This window comes from Ptychodera flava, unplaced genomic scaffold (genome assembly GCF_041260155.1).
Source record: "Ptychodera flava strain L36383 unplaced genomic scaffold, AS_Pfla_20210202 Scaffold_32__1_contigs__length_2955704_pilon, whole genome shotgun sequence".
NCBI lineage: Eukaryota > Metazoa > Hemichordata > Enteropneusta > Ptychoderidae > Ptychodera > Ptychodera flava.
This window is the reverse complement of record NW_027248354.1, coordinates 89,843-108,469: the sequence shown is the minus strand read 5'-3', so window position 1 is coordinate 108,469 and position 18,627 is coordinate 89,843.

Genomic DNA, 18,627 nt, shown 5'->3' with positions numbered 1-18,627 from the left:
TATTATCCGGCAATATGTACCCTGTACACAGTACAGTAGAATACTGTATACGCTCCAGGTACGTATAACTATAAGCTTATACTCCACAAAATGGCCACAGGCGGCGTGAACTTTCTGAAAGGATTTCCTAAACGTCCTACTTGTTACCTTAGAGACTCACATGTGATGTCCTGAAAAGTATTCTCTGCAGTAATTCTAGTTTCTGTCAACATGCAAAGCTGAACGACATGATTATAGCACGAGACGTAGTGTACAGACTACACATTCATGCGCACGTTCACTCAATTGCGCATGCTCATATTGGCAGACTACACTGGCAAAAGTGCGCATGCGTAAAGTTATATTTGTAGCACAGATCTCGCGGAAACTCATGCCTTTGCTCTATTTCCATCCCAAAAATTCCTCAATTGCTTACAGTTAATGCACATGAGCAAAATAAAACCAACAACATCAGCATACGGAGAGGGTTTATAGTTTTCGCCACAACTACAAATGCCACGCTGAAGATACGTTTTCATGGCCAATTACACTAGCATAGACTCTCCACAGTCGCTGTGCCCTGTCTTGTGCACACCCACGACTGCCACGATTGACCTGCATTCAAAGGCTATGTTGTGCAGCTCAGCACCTGTGAGCACGCGCTGCCAGACACAGCAACTGTCGGTTTTTGCAAGTACATGAATATTTATGACGGTAGAGATGTCAAAAGGAACACCGAACTAGGCGGAGATAATATACGTACGACAATTAGAAGTCACCCCTATTGACAAAATTAAAATAAACAACATCTCTTTATCAGAATTCCCACAGCTTCAATGAACTGTTATTAGATTTCTATATAATACTTATAGCCCCTAAACTTGTAATAATAATTAATATAAGTATTATATAGAAATAATAACGCGAATAATAATAGGTTCAATTTCCATGAAAATTTCACCATAAGGGTATTTTGGGTCGAAAAGACCAAATATGATATCGATTTCACTGCCCCATGTTTCCATGGTAACCATTTTGGGGTTGAAAATTTCAGTTTTGCTAATAATATCCCATGAAAAGTAACTTTGATTGATATATGAAAATTACCTAGTGGGGTAGTTCGGGTCAGAGAACACAAAAACCAGACTTATCTTAATGTTTCGAGTTGCCGTTGAATGTTACTCTTTCACTAATTCCTATCAAAGAACTATTGATTGATGTAAAAAAACCATAATAAGGGTTGTTCTCGTTAGCACACCAAAACAATCACACTCATTTTAATGTGAGATGTTTCCATGGTAACCATTCAGGAATAAAAATTACCAGTTTTTCAAAGATTCCGCCTAAAAAATCCAGTAACCGACAGAATATGTTATAGCAAAGGGATATTTTGGGTTAGAAAGACCAGATATCCAGTGTAAAAATCCAGTAATCAACAGAAATATTATATCAAAGGGTTATTTTGGGTTAGAAAGACAAAACATGATATCAATTTTTACTGCCCTGTGTTTCCATAGTAACATATTTGCGTTTTAATATTTCAAAGTTTTCCAAATTCCATTAAAAGTAATCCAGTTACTATGCAAATGCTCTCCTAAGTGTATTTATCACAGCATGAACTCCATGTTCATTTTTGTTTCATGTTGCCATGGTAACCATTTAGGTTTTTTTATTTAAAACCATGCATATTTTAGATCACGGTATCTTTTTTCGTTAACCAGACAAGAAAAGGCTATTTTACGAGATTCTGCCCATGAAGAGAATTTTCTAGTCTTTTGATGTGTATACTTGCACACCTTTAATACCCAAGGAAACAGGTATAATGGACGACAGTGGGACTCAAAAGTTTTGTGACCTATTAACAACCCGTTTCACTCTCAGAGTTGTATGCAAATTTTAAAAGTAGCCATGACAACCTGGCAACAACATGGCCTTTTCAGCACTGAGACATACTGTAGCAGGGCTAAAAATTGGCCACGGCCCTTCCGCCGGAGGAGCATAATTTCTGTGTCATTGTGATTGATACATTATTGTCAAAATGCAACGAGAATGCGTTTTATTGGCCATTTTTTTCCTGTGCCTGTCATTCAGGTAGTCAGTTCAGATATTGAAACTTTGTTGCAAAGTTCCGCACCGCACGGCCGGTCGTCTTCGTAATTTCCAGAACAAAGTCACATTATGTGCCCAGCTGGGTTTGACTTTGCTGCGAATCCGTATCCTCTACCACTCGGGTAGGTTGGTCATTGGAGTGGTAGGGCTACAATGTGTTATACGCAAATATCACACAGGATACGGCCTTCGCCAGAAATTTTCAAAGACACAAATGTGACATAACTTTTCAAAAAGGACCTTGTCCGGTATTCATATAACCTACCGCTCAATAATTACTCGGTATTTGTAATTTTTCTCTCCTCCTAATGGGTTTTTTGCAGCAAGACCGACGATTGCCTTGAAATAACCGCCATCTTGAATTTAAAGCTGCTTGACCCATGACGTCATCCAAGTCTCGCAAGTTCCCGTTCCTACTTCATTTGCATTCAGATATCAACAAACAACACGTGCGCTTACTAGTATTGCTGTCTCAGCATTGTCGACTACGTTATGCGAATTTTCGCATGGTAAAAAATGAATGAATAGAAAGCAAATTACTTTTAACTTCAAAAAATTGTGAATAAAATATGTAATAAGTTAATAAATAAAATAAATTGTTGAATGACACAAAACTTGTCCAACTATTATCCATCATGCAAATTATGTTAAATTCCCCAGAGAAATTTTACATTATAGATCATGATGTTCTCCATCACATGTAACAAAAATAAATGCAACGATCCTTTTATTTACCATATCGTAATATTAAACAAACTTGGTAGAGCTGATGTGAGGAGTTGCCCTTATTTTCCTCTACATCTTTCACATTTTCTGTTTTATGAATCTGCCTTCCAATGGAGACTCGTCTGTAACCTTTTGCTCTCTCCTCAAAGACTTCTCCACAGTTCATACATTTGACTTCCATAATGTTTCTGAACTTGAACTGAACCAACACCCTAACTCCTTACTAATTTCAAATGAAGGACCACTTATTATTATTATATCCTTTATTAATCCAATATAAAAAATTGAAATGCGTTGTGGTGTACACAGTCTGAAAAGAAATATTCCACAATAGATAAAATACAAAGAGATCACACAGATTAAAAAGCACAGTTCCAAATAACAGAACAAAGCACTTGTTCGATCAACAACAATACAATTTAAATAATTCTAACAGTAGCCATTAATGAGTTTGTTTTTTTGTTTTTTTCACCTGTTAGAAAATTGGTTTAGAATTCTCACTGCTGAGGGTACAAAAGTATTTCTAAACCTGTTTGTGTGGCACCTTTATTGAATAGTATCTGGTACCAGACCTCATTTTAGTGAAATTACTATTCAGTTGATGCGTTTTGTCAGACAATATAGTTGTAGATTTGTTTTTCACTGATTTCATATACAAGTCACCAAAACTATACAATTGTACACCTAGAATATTCCTAGCAGCTTTGATGATACGATTTATCTGAACTTTATTAGAAGAGGAAATACTACCGCCCCAGCAAGAAATACAATAACAGATGATTGACTCAACCGTTGATCTGTAAAACATATGCAAAATGTTCCTGGATACACCTATGCAACTTACGCAGAAAATACAATCTTTGCTGACATTTACGGTTTTACATATTCACATGGTCATCCCAAGAAACCATGTTTGTAAGAAGGATCCCAAGATATCTATAACTACTTACCCTTCCACCCTCCTCACCTTTGATTTTTAACGGAGGTGGACTGATTTTGTTTTTCCTGAAATCAATTATCATTTTTTTTGTTTTCTTTACATTCAAAAACAAGCATAAGTTATTATCATCACACTATGTAACCAATCTGCTGTAATGAGGCCAATTAAAGACTTGTCGTCAGTAAATTTGTAAAGCTTATCATTACTGTCCGCATGTATGGTGGAACAATCAGATGTAAATATGGTAAATAATGACGGTGATATAACCGAGCCTTGAGGCGAGCCGGTATTTGTCAATCGCACATGCGATCGTATTGAATTTACCTTGACAAACTGTGGTCTACCAACCAAAAAATCTGCAACCCAATAAATTAACTGCCTGTTTACTGACATAATTTTCAATTTTCTGATTAATAAGTTTGATGAAATAGTATTAAATGCATTTGAGAAGTCCACAAATAAAATTCGAACAGATGCATTGGAAGTATCAAGGTGTTCTGTGAGGGTATGTAGAAGACAGAGAACTGCGTCTTCAGTACTCCTGTGTTGGCGGTAAGCAAATTGCAGTGGGTCTAGTACGGTAATGTTTGAGAAACCAAATATTTTAGGAGGATTAACGACTTTAGATGTCGTAATGTGCGCCTGCATTATACAATAATTTTTATACAACTATTTTTATACAATTATGTTTATTTATAAAACAAAAGACTCTTTCATAATATGCATGTCAAGCCCCCTCCCCCTTCCAAATTAAAAAAATGAAGTATAAAAAAGTGCAAAAACACAACTCATTCCCAATTTCTTTTCTTTTACTTCCTTTTATTTACAATATTTACATTTCCGGGTTTTTTTTGCGAAAATACGCACAACGTTGCCGACAATGCGAAGTGTGAAAGACGATGGTCGAGCGCACGTGTTGTCTGTTTACGTCTGAATGCAAATAATCTTGAACGGGAACGTGCGAGACTTGCATGACGTCATGGGTCATGCAGCTAAAATTCAAGTTGGCGCTGAATTCAAGGCGACGGCGGTTACAGTTGGAAAAACCCGTTAAAAGTAGGTAAACTTGAGAAATACCTAGACATCTTCCGATGGATAGATGCTAAATGGACTTTGGACCAAGTCTATGGAAATTATTTCTGTAAAGATCGAAAATTGGCATTCAAATTCGCGCCGTTCGAAATTCCGTGCGCATCGGCATAGTGCATGTGTAATACTATCCTGTACGATATTTCAGTTCTTCACATCGCAGCCCCCACTCGCAGCAGAACACGTCAAGGAGTGGCAGGGCTCGTTTTCGCAGCAAGGTTTAACTGCATTTATCTACCTCGTCCCAAAGTGACGGAGGGATCTTTCAACCTTTCAGCTTGGTGAAAAACGCATTTATTGATTCGCCAAAGGCCTGTGGATTCGCATATTTTTGCACAAGTGCTACATGGACATAGGAAAAAGTTCGACTCACCCTACACACGCGATTGTGCAATACCTTAGTCCAAGCTTGGTCGAAGGTTAGATGAAGATTAGCGTCGAAGCTTATTAAAAGACTTTGCGTGCCGACCTTAAATTAAGACTGGGACGCCCAAGATTAGCTGAAGCTTATCCTTGCACACCTTTGTTGAAGCTTAGGGCAAACTAACCTTTAAAAAAGCTTAAACTTCCAAATCTTGTTCAAAGCTTGGGCAGTAAAGCTTGGGCCGAACTTTACGGATAAGCTTTTTATCATCTTCGTTTCTACTGTAGCTTTTGGGTCCCTTGACCCAGCATTTGACCTAATTAAGGGTTATTTTTTGCTCAGTTTAGGGAGCCGATTTTGCTGCAGAGTCTTGGCAAATTATTGGTTTGAAAGTTATGATCCACATTTAAGTAAAAATATAGACCAGTAAGCGGGCTTTGGATAAAATAACCACGAACGCGTTGAAATATGTTTGCGTTGAGACCGACATCGCGACAGGAACGCCTCTTGTCATCACTGTCCATACGCCCAGTGCTCATGTCGTCTGCACAGCTGAAGAATGCGGCTAGATCGACTGCATCACGACTTTTATGAATTAACCGCTATATGACAAGTTTCTTGTTGACAAGGTTTAATACCGATGTACTGAATTATATCGAGTATAGCCATAAATGAGCCACAAAAATCCGACTACACTTCTGAAAATACACGACAGCGAAGAGATGCACACACCACACTTTACGATTTGTAGTGACTCAGAAAGTTCGTGATCCTGTTCCTTGTAAGTTTTTGACACAAATCATATTACTAGTAAAGATAATCCCACGAAAGACAAACTTTAATGTAGGTCGTTTAAACAAAGTTTAGTCATATTTAGGCAAGCCAGTGACAAAAATATACGATCAGACGATGTAAATACCTTTGAAATGGTTTATTCGTATATTGCAACGAAATGTACACAGTAATCAGTATATACAAGTTACGAACTTGGAAGCTGTACTCACTTTAAGTATTCCCTAATCCGCTCACAAATTCCTTTCTAAATTCGGCATATTGGACGTGTAAAGAAGGACATGGATAATTCTTGAAGATTAACTGACTGGCACAACTATACAAATCCACGATGCATTCGTACAACTTCAGGCGAGGCCGTACAGATATCTGTACGTTTTCCTCCGGGGGCTGCGCGAGGTCGATTTTGACCAGATTTTGGTGGGCCTCGTAACTTTCATGAAGGGCTTTGAGTATTTTTCAGAGCTGAAAAATTACTCACTTTACACACTCCAGCCTATGTTTCACATTTAATTCGGTATTTCGTATAAATATTAATATCCTTCAAATTATGGAAACCCGGATTGACATCTTAATAATTAAATCGTTTAATTTGAAAAGCGGAATAATATCAACAAGTGAAATGGTTGCCATCACTCCTTCGCAACCAACTTTCTATATGAGTACGGCGCGAATAATGAATATAGAAGGGCCTATTTCTGTCGATTTCGTATCGAGTATCGAATGCCGCCAGGGAAATGATCAAAACCAATGGATGCATGTATGATAAAGGGGTTATTATACATAATGCGTTTGCATTTTGGACACATCACTCGAATACAATACGATATCCGCCGTACGTATTGACAAACTGCGTATCTGCGTTTTCCGCGTACGTAACAGCTCCGTTGTTTGTCCTTAGGTGAAGGTTAAATGCCAAGCTTCACTGAAGCTTAATCCCAGTAGGCTTGATTTAAGATTTGGTAATAACCCTGTTCAAGCTTTGGACACAATCCTTATCTCAAGATTTGCAAACAAGATTGGATTAATCTTTATCGATGACAAGCTTGGCCGAAGAGCATTGGCAAACCTTCACCCAAGCTTAGAGTACCGCCAAGCTTGGACTAAGGTTCTGCACAATCGCGTGTGTAGCCCTCTCGATTGTTGAATACAACCACGGTCCATGATGAGAGTTTTCGAATCAAAAACTGTAGCCGTGCTCGAATACAAATGTCTTCTCATTAAATTACGTCATTCTTGATATACAAGAGTTAGCATTCCAAACCTGTCACCTTTTTTTTTCAAAGTTTTGAGAAGGGCGGTATTTCCATCTGAATGATTGAACGACGTGAAACGCAAAATTCCATCGCATATGTTCCGGCAATATGTGCACTGTACAGTAGAAATACTGTATACGCTGCAGCCAGTGCAGGTACGTATATACTCCACAAAATGGCCACAGACGGCGTGAACTTTCTGAAAGGATTTCCTAAACGTCCACCTTGGTACACTTACATGTGATGTCCTGGAAAGTATTCTCTACAGTAATTCCAGTTTCTGTTACATGCACACATTTTATAGCTCAACAACATGATAGCGCGAGACAGTTCTACGGTAATATGTACACATTCTCGCGCTCCCAGGCTCAATTGCGCATGCTCATACTGGCAGATACGTCACCTGTGTTTTGCTTCCGGCGCGGCCGACTTGGCAACTTAGGTTGAGCAAACAAATAACGAACAGCCATACGCACTCTCAGTGATGGCGGCCACCGTATTGTGTGCATACCGAGACGATCGCTCGCCGTGCGTGTGTTGTTCCTCGAATTCTGATCCATAATCATTTAAAAAATGCATTCAAATGTGATAGTGAAAGCTGTTCTCAATTAATAAGGTGGCATACTCAGCATAGCTGGATGTTTATCGCTAGTTTACCTAGACCTCGCGACATTTGCAGGAGAAGTTTCTTAGCACGGACAACTTGATAACATAAAGCATGGCGGTCTGTAAGTATTTTCATTAATGTGTTGTGTAATTTACGAGGTTCAAATTTTAAGTAAATCAATTTTAACAAGATTGAAACCGATTTAACCGTGTCCGCAGTGATTTAATCTGTACATTTCATGGCGTGATTTGTCATGGGTTATTTTTTATGCGTGTGGGTTTTTTATTTACGTCCATATGTGCGTTGCAGTTGAGCATAGTTTTTTGGACCATCACGCATGTCTCCCTGGTAACGGGTTGTTTACACACTGACATATTTTCTGGCGCCTTTTTCAATCGTCTGTTGGCCTAGACTGTGAAAATGTCATTCGAATTTCATGCTCGTGTGCTAAAAAACCGGTGTCGTATTAGTGCACGGAAAATAAATGGCACAAGTTATCCATGCTCCAATTTTATCGTGGAGTTAAAGATTGTTTCAGAGTACAGTTTTAGTGAAGACATTCTGATGTTCACCCGTCTCTAATTTTTGTTGTCTCTGTAAGAGAGTCATTGAATCATGGCAGCAGGCAGAAAGCAATAACAAACCTATCGGCCAGGGACACACGTAGTGAAATGGTCCAGACACTGTAGAGTACGAAGATGTGAAGTGTGTGATGCATTGTTTAAGGCAGGAAAGAAAAAGAAAGACAGTAAAAACAGGGGCAGACCAAGTCAATACCAAGACAGTGATATTTCTGGTATCACTGGCAAGGAGACAGGAAAGACGGGGAAACTACAGAGTGAAACTCATGGCAGTACATATCTAACAGCAGCTGTAAACAGAGGGCAGGAAAAAAGATGAGAAGATTCATTCCCTTGCAGAGACAGAGGTTCAATGATCTCATTGAAGAAATGGAGTGTCCCATTTGCAAAGACATAATAGATGGATCAATACAACTTTTGTGTGATGGACCACATGTGTGTTGTGCAGAATGTTTGTGTCAGTGGTTGCAAGTTTCTTCATCCTGTCCTGTTTGCCGTCTCTCTATTATGTGTGAATCTATTGTAAGTCCCCCATTGCCTTTGCAAACATGCTAACAAATGCCACAGTCACATGTGATTATGGGAATGTCGGTTGTAAGTAAGTTGTGCCACTGCAAGATCTGCAACACAACACGGAATGGTGTGATTACCAGTCCATTACTGGAGACCACTGCTTCTCGTCAGTGAGCCCATTTCCCATCAGAAGCCACCATACTCCAGTCCCTATTCCTGACCCAATCAATACCGAGACATCAAATGATGAAACATCAAGGGATAGGCAGAACAATATATGTGCAGTGAAGGCCGCAGAAATTGTGTTGCAGAATGTATCAGCGGTGCATATGCTGCTACAGTATGAAGAAATGGCAACAAACTTGTCAAGAAAAAAATAGAAGCAAACAGAAGTGATGAAAGTTTGATAAAGGTTAAAATCAAGGGTCAGGTGAGTTTTTTTTACCAGCATTACTCTTGCTGATCTAAACCCACATATCAATATACAGTTAGATTTTGGAGTAAATTCTTCTGATAAAGCTACCATAGAATATGATAATTTGTAAATTTGGATTTGTAATAACATTTATTTGGTTTTGTAGTACATGTGTGACCTGGTAGAGGTTCAACAAATTAATTTCATCAAGTAATGAGCTAGTCCAATTTAATGAATTTATCACCCACATATACTTTTAAAAGATAAATTTGGTTTTTCAATTTTTGGTGTGATTTTTTTCTAGCCACTGTGTTTAACATATACACCAAAGCCACAAAAAACAACCTCAGAAGCTAGCACTAGGACAAGACGTTAGAGGGTGTTGTAGTTAAGTCAGAGGAGAGACATTGTCAGTGGTGGTGATGCGATACTGCAGCTGAGTGAGAGGAGGTGAGACACCAACAAAAGGACAAGAAGGAAAATCCTCCAGATCTTGGGACTCACTCCTGACATACCTCCAGGTGCTGGCCTTCATTTGGAAGCTGCCATGGGAACAACATGGGCTGCCAAGAGGAAATTACGGCGTTACTTCAAGGCATGGCATGTGAATATTGGAAGTGAGGTATGTTATGCAGGTCATTTTCCCCCACACTCATCAAGGTCACTGTCCTTCTTGACCTCACAACCATGAATTTAATAAGTCATGTTTGGAATTTTCTGGAAATTTAATTAGTTGTGTAAGATTGAGAATTTTAGAACAGTAATTAGCATGTCAGTAAAAGTTCTAGATTGTTCTTATATGCTCTTATATAAGTACATGAGTATTAATATTGGGACAGCAGACTTGCAGTCAGACTTTTGGGATTGTGTGCAAACTCTATTATGATCATGTAGAGAAAGACTGTGGATAAGTAATCTTGTTATCACATATTACTGATATATGTGTTACTGTTGTTTTTGCATCTTGTTCATATTTGTCTTCAGGTCTAGCAACTTACCCGGCATGGTACAATACCTACCAGTGAAATTTGGATAAAGTTAGGTGGGGACAAGGGTCAGGGAACCCTGAGAATGGTTTACCAAGTTGCTAACATCAGTAATCCAAATGTAACAGATAATACAGTGATTTGGAGTACATTTGCAGCACCTGATTCCTATTACAATTTAGAAATAGCTTTAGCTGTTAACAGAGGTCAGGTAGACAAACTGGATAGCACAAAGTGGAAGTAAGTCTACACATGCATACTTTGTTTTACTAAACAATGAACAGATTGTACCATATATCTATTTTGGTACAATATTTGGAACTTAAGATACATACATATTGGTTATCCAAGTTTAATACATGCATTATACTGCTGATCCCAAAATCTGAAAAACAATGTGCAAATCTGACCAAACTTATGCAGCATAAATATGATACCTACATTAAATAGTACAAAGGGCAAAGTTGTTTTCTTGCATGTACATGTGAAGAAACATGGGCATTAATTTAGAACGGTGTGGACAATTGTCTTACATTCCACTTTGATTTATTTCAGGGACAAGACACTATTAGCACGGATGATGAGAGATTATGAGTATCTGGCCAAGAGTTATGGATTGTCTGGACCAAATGGTATGAAATTTATACTTGCATGCTATGATTTATACGTGAGAAAAGTTGAGGCACTGACAGGACAGGCAGTTTATTGTGTACACTTCAGTTTTACCTATGATTTACATGTGTACATCCTTGACCTATCAGTTTGCAATATGTGCGACTGTTAATAATCAGCATGCATTGTGTATGATATGCTGTAGAACACAATTATGATAATTTGTTGTAGTTTTTCGTTGACTTAAGACATTCACAGCTAACATTGATTAGTCAGATAAATTTAAAGGAAGGGGTACACAGTGGGTCAGATCTTGATAAATATTTGTAAGCTATTGACAAATGATTGTTTTCCTCTGTAGAAATTCTTGTGTTTATTTCTCAATTTTATTCTTACACATAGTATTATTATGTATACTGGCAATGCAAATGTAGTAACCATGAATTTCTTTGAAATAAATATTTAAATTGATAAGTTTGCATATTACAGGTACATCCTCTCCAAGAGTTCACACATGCACATCAAATTGACTTCATGAACACCAGTCATGTCTATACCTACTAAGGTTTTTAAGTAATTATGTCAGTTTTTGTTCCTTGTCTTCCTCACATTGAAATATTTTAGGGAAATATTTCTGCGTATGCTGTGTGATAAGCAAGGAACAAACACAGTTGCTGAAGGAGGAACAGCCATTGTCATCAATGAAGAAGAGAACCCTTGATGATATCAGAAAATGTCACAGTGAATTTCTTTCAACTGGTGGAAACCTAAGGCATGCCATGCAGCACTACAATAGTGTCAGAAAGCCACTTTTCAATGTACCACTGCACAGAGTATGTACTAATCAATTCAATCCACTATGTTGTTTGCTTCCATTGACAAACTAAACATATAGCTCTGTTCTGTTTCAATCAGTTTATTTACCTTTCTCTGAACAGTTCAACAGACCACACTGTGACCTATCTACATGTGTGCATGCCACTATGTCCATAATGGTGTGCACAAATGGAAGTTTATTAGTGAAGCTTTATGCGAAAACAAGTTGACAATGAAGCCAGCACATATGTCAGCATTTGTGATCAATCTAGTTGTTGTATATTTGTATGTAGTGTTTTATTCATAAATATGTAGGTATGAAAGTTACAAGATAATTGTCATACATTAAAAGTAAAAATACATGTGCTAACCCTTATATTTTATCACAGGTTGCAGTCCCAGGGTTGCACATCAGTCCTGGCTTGTTTTAAAAGCTTTTCACCATGATGGAAGCTAGCTGTGCAGTACTGGATATCAAGATCATCACGACTCTGGAGAGAGATGATGACATTGATGAACCCGTGCTGAAGCCTGCTGGATTTGACACATATGTAGCCATGTTGAAACAACTCGAGACATTACAGTGTGAAGCGAAAGAACTCCAAGAAGAAGCTAAGACCTTGGCTGATAGTGTTGAAAAGGCTCTCCTTGCTGATGATGACTGTGACAATGATGATGATGATGACGACAACAGTGAAGATGATGGCAGACCGCCACTAATGACCTTGGCAAAGTTAAAAAAGCCCAGGAGAAAGTGCAGGAACTCAGTGAAGAAGCTGACAGGAAGGTTAGTATTTATTAATAGAAGACCATACTACATTAACAAAATAAAAATACATGATTTTGTGATAATTTTGAAATCTTGTGAGACACAATTAATTTCAGTGGCAGTGAGTTGCTAGCCAAGTCACTTTTTATCAAACTGGAATAGTTGCCATGTTAAATAAACATGTAATGTTTGTTTAGCATGGTGTTAAATTTCCTGTATCATGTGAGAACACCCACAGATAACCTGTCTAGCAACCTGAGATCCCAGAGGGTCTCCTTCATCTTTGAAAATGGCATATTGATACCAGAAGTAAGATCATTTTTGTGATGATAAGCAATTACATTGTCAATCTCAAGTGCACAGTCATGTCTATGCTGCATTATCAGAATTTTGGCTTGTGCACATTTGTAGTGCAGTCATTTCCAGACAACACAGTGTTTATCTTTGTTTCTTAGATATCTGAAGCTACAGACGTAAAAGCGAAACTGCCAAAACAATGTGGTTTTGTAGTCTGCGGTATTGACCAAGCTCTGCAGTCATTTGGTGTTGGACGTCATTCTTACCACGGGCAGGCATTCATCGGAAATCTGTTGTGAACAAGTGCTGTAAAGTATGTGTTTTACAACTGTACACTGTTTTGTTGCTAAAGTCATTAAAAGGTTCAGTATTCTGCTTGTCATGATTTCAAGCTTTCAGTGTTAGATTTATTGTGTTATATATATATATACTACAGAAGATGTATTTCGTCTACATTATTTTGACCTACTTTCAGTGAAACAGCTCTGTTTGCTTCTTAGAAAGAAAGTTATCATATCTTTTTTTTTATTTTTTGTGTTTCAGGAAGAAAGCATTCAAACGTTGTGCAAGAGCGTCATCAGGACCACAGCAAGAATATGCCCACAGCTGAATGAACTGGCTGCACACATATGTGGTCTGTATAAGCCAATATTTTCAAAATTTGCAGCCTGCCATAATCTTTAGAGTACGAGCAATAGAATGTCAGTTGAATATATTAGCAGTTATATTCTCAGTTCAAACATATCACATTTAATGGCATATTACAGAGAACACTTTCCTTATGAAAGTCTACCCCAAAATGCATATGTTAGAAGATCATGTCATCCCTCCGATTGAAAACACAGGGTTTGGCTTTGGTTTCCTCACAGAACGGTGTAGAGAGTATCCATCATGAGATTAGGAAGGGAAACATATCACATTTAATGGCATATTACAGAGAACACTTTCCTTATGAACGTGTAACCCCCAAAATGCATATGTTAGAAGATCATGTCATCCCTCAGATTGAAAACACAGGGTTTGGCTTTGGTTTCCTCACAGAACGGTGTAGAGAGTATCCATCATGAGATTAGGAAGGGAATGGACCGGTATAGTAAAGTACCTGCCATAATGGTTTAAACAAATTAGAACTTATGGTAAGGGAGCATCATGTGATGACAATCCCAGTCATGTGAAATTGCCAAAAACACAAAGGGGTTCATACAGAACCAAATAAGCAACGTGAAATAATGATGGCCATAGTGATAAAAGTAAAGATAAATCATGATAAAATAAACATGTAAAGAACAAATTAATTAAGTCAATAACAAACCAATATGTAAATAAAAACAATGAAACCTGGTTCTTTCTATGAATCATATTTTTACTAAACTGATGCCTGTATTTTTAGTCCCCACAGATACCGTCCGGAGGGACTTATAGGTTTGGTCATGTCCGTGCGTTTGTCTGTCCATGCATCCGTCCGTTCACACAGATATCTCAGAGATACATGGAGCGATTTCATTCAAACTTGGCACAAGGATTACTTGATATGTCATACATATGCACGTCGATTTGTTTTGTGATATGATCCAATATGGCCATCGTGCGACCATTTTATTACAATTGTTTTATGTACGGAGCCATAACTCGGACATGTTTCAACCGATTTTATTGAAAGTTGGTACAAGGACATTGACCTTCATCATACATATGCACATCAATTTGTTTCACAACATGATCCAATATGGCTGCCATGCGGCAATCTTATTACAATTTTGTCATGTACGGAGCCATAACTCAGGCATATCTCAACAGATTTTATTCAAAGTCGGTACAAGGACATTGACCTATGTCATACATATGCATGTCAATTTGTTTCATGATATATATCCAATATGGCCACATGGCAGCCATTTTGTTACAATTTTTCATATCCTTAGCCATAACTCAGGCCCGTCTAAATGGATTTTATTCAAACTTTGTACAATGACTTTGACCTATGTCATACATATGCACGTCGATATGGCTGCCATGCCACCATTTTGTTAAAATTTTTTCATGTACGGAGCCATAACTCAGGCATATCTCAACCGATTTTATTCAAAGTTGGTACAAGGACATTGACCTATGTCATACATATGCATGTCAATTTGTTTCATGATATATATCCAATATGGGCACATGGCAGCCATTTTGTTACAATTTTTTCATATCCTTAGCCATAACTCAGGCCCGTCTAAATGGATTTTATTCAAACTTTGTACAATGACTTTGACCTATGTCATACATATGCACGTCGATATGGCTGTCATGCCACCATTTTGTTACAATTTTTTCATGTACGGAGCAATTACTCAATCATATCTCAACCGATTTTATTCAGAGTTGTTACAAGGACATTGACTCATGTAATACATATGTATATCGATTTGTTTCATGACATGATGCAATATGACCACATGGCAGCCATTTTGTTATGTTTTTTTTTTCATGTCAAAAGCCATAACTCTGGCAAGTCTCGACCGATTTTATTCAAGGTTGGTACATGGAAATTGACTTATGTCATACATATGCATGTAGATTTTTCAGACAGTTAGATTAAATATGGCTGCATGGCGGCCATTTTGTTACGATCTTTCCATGTTCAGAGCCATAAATCAGACATCTTTCCACCAGTATCATTCAAAGTTGGTATAAGGACATTGACTTACGTCATACATATGCACATTGATTTGTTGAACGGCATGTAGCAGTATCATGTCAATTACCTAAGTTTCATAATTAGACTGATATGTCAAGAAATACTGCATCAGATTTCATGAAACTTGGTACAGATGTTAAGCTTACATTGCTTTAACAATGTCAATTTGTATTTTTTCAGTTTCTGTGTACCTTTCCTTTTCGTTTCCTATATTTTTTTTTGTTTAGCTCTTTATTTCTCCCCTTTTTTAAATGCAACTTTGTGGGATAAGTTACTTTTGATATTCAGAGAGTTTGTAAAAGATGTTTGCCCGAAACTTTGTTTATTTGTAATTTATTTGAGTCTTGTCACTTCAAGAAATAAAAAAAAAATGTTTTATTCTATATGCACGTGCCTGTTTTGATCATTTATGTTATGGTTTGAAGTAATTTTTAATAACATTACAGTTAATTTGCCATTGTGCTGTTAAAAAAATCACCGTACAATACAAATAAGGCAATAATACATTGATTTCTGCCTATATGATGAAAAAGGTGCCTCTCTAATTTTTGCCGTTTTGTGGCGCTGTTCTGTGGCTTCCGATTGAATGTGTATCCGTAAAGTTCGCACACAAGTTAAAAGTCTGGGCCTGCTGGTATCGCTTTAAACTGCTTAGTGTCACTTTTCCGACAAGCATCTAATGAATTACTCCTTGGTCTAATGATATCCCTCTCTCCGTACCGTATGATGCATAATTCTGCGCTGCACGTACAACACTTAGAAGAAGTCACCCCTTTTGACAAAATTAAAATAAACAACACCTCTTTTTCAGAATTCCCAGACTTCAAGGAACTAGTGTTATTACATTTCTATATAATACTTATAGCCCCTAAACTTGTAATAATAATAATAATTTGATTATAAGTATTATATAGAAATAATAATGCGAATAATAATAGGTTCGATTTGCATGAAAATTTCACCATAAGGGTATTTTGGGTCGAAAAGACCAAATATGATATCGATTTCACTGCCCCATGTTTCCATGGTAACCATTTTAGGGGTTGAAAATTTCAGTTTTTCTAATATCTCATTAAAAGTTACTTTGATTGATATGAAAATTATTTAGTGGGGGAGTTCGGGTAAGAACACAATAACAGACTTATTTTAGTGTTTCAAGTTGCCATGGTAACAATTTTGCGATTGAAAATGTGACTATTTCCCTAATTCCTATTATATAATTATTGATTGATTTACAAAATTGATCATAAGGGTTTCTCTGGTTAGCACACCAAAAAAATCACACGATTTAAATGTGAGATGTTTCCATGGCAACCATGGCAACCTATAGTATACGCGGTATGTTTTTATTTGTCATTTTTTGCTCACGTGTTTACACATGTGAGCATATGTCGCAGCGATGTCTGTCTGTCTGTCTGTGTGTCCGTGTGTCTGTCTGTCTGTCTGTCTGTCTGTCTGTCTGTCTGTTGGTCCGATATCTCAAAAACGGCTTGTCAGATCAGAATCAAATCTGGTACATATATTCAGTTAGCAAATGGCAAGAACGGATTAGTTTTTGGTGGGTGTGGCTTGCATACTTTTTATTCATTTGCATAATTAATGATTTTAGAAAAAACAGATATACATTAAAAATGACGAGACACAATTTGATGACATTTGCTACAAATGTTGATCACACCAAGACATATCAGTAGTGGGAACCATTAACATGAAAGATAAATGCTAATTTGCATATTTAATGAACTTTCCTAATTAGGGATATATGTCTGATTTGACTTGATCAAAATTGACCAAACTTGGTATGTACATTAAAGATACTATTATTTAACATTATTGAAAGTCATTAAGCGTTTAAACTTTAGCGAATTCCTAATTTGCACATTTAATGAACTTTGCTAATTAGGGATATATATTTTTTGCTCACGTGTTCACACACGTGAGCATATGTCGCAGCGATGTCTGTCTGTCTGCCTGTCTGTCTGTCTGTCTGTCTGTTGGTCCAATATCTCAAAAGCGGCTGATCAGATCAGAATCAAATCCGATACATAGATTCAGTTAGCAAATGGCAAGAACTGTTTAGTTTTTGGTGGGTGTGGCTTGCATACTTTTTGCTCATTTGCATATTTAATGATTTTAGAAAAAACGGATATACATTAAAAACAACTGCACACAATTTGATGAGATTTGCTACAAATGTTGATCACACCAAGACATATCAGCAGTGGGAACCATTGAGGGGTGACATGAAAGATAGTTGCTAATTTGCATATTTAATGAACTTTCCTAATTAGGGATATGTATCTGATTTGACAGGATCAAAATTGACAAACTTGCCACATGTATTGAAGATACCATGACACAATATTATTGAAAGTCATTTAGCATTTTCTCTTCAGACAATTCCTAATTTGCATATTTAATGAACTTTCCTAATTAGGGATATATATCTGAATTGACTTGACCAAAGTTGACAAAACTTGCTACATGTATTGGAGATATTATGATACAACATTATTGAAAATCATTAAGCATTTTTACTTCAGCCAATTCCGAATTTGCATATTTAATGAACTTTCCTAATTAGGGATATATATCTGAATTGACTTGACCAAAGTTGACAAAACTTGCTACATGTATTGGAGATATTATGATACAACATTATTGAAAGTCATTTAACAGTTTTACTTCAGCCAATTCCGAATTTGCATATTTAATGAACTTTCCTAATTAGGGATATATATATGAATTAACTTGATTGTAGTGGTTGAAACTTGCTGTATACATCAAAGATACTGTGAAAGTCAAAAGACATTTTTACTTCGACCAATTCCTAATTTGCATATTAAATGAATTTTCATAATTAGGGATATATATCTGAATTGACTTGATCAAAATGGATGAAGCTTGCTATGTACATTAAAGACACTATAATACAATATTATTGAAAGTCATTAAGCATTTTTCCTTCAGCCAATTCCTAATTTGCATATATAATGAACTTTCCTAATTAGGGATATATATCTGAATTGGAGATACTATGATACAATATTATTGAAAATCTGCATTTTTACTTCAGCCAATTCCTAATTTACA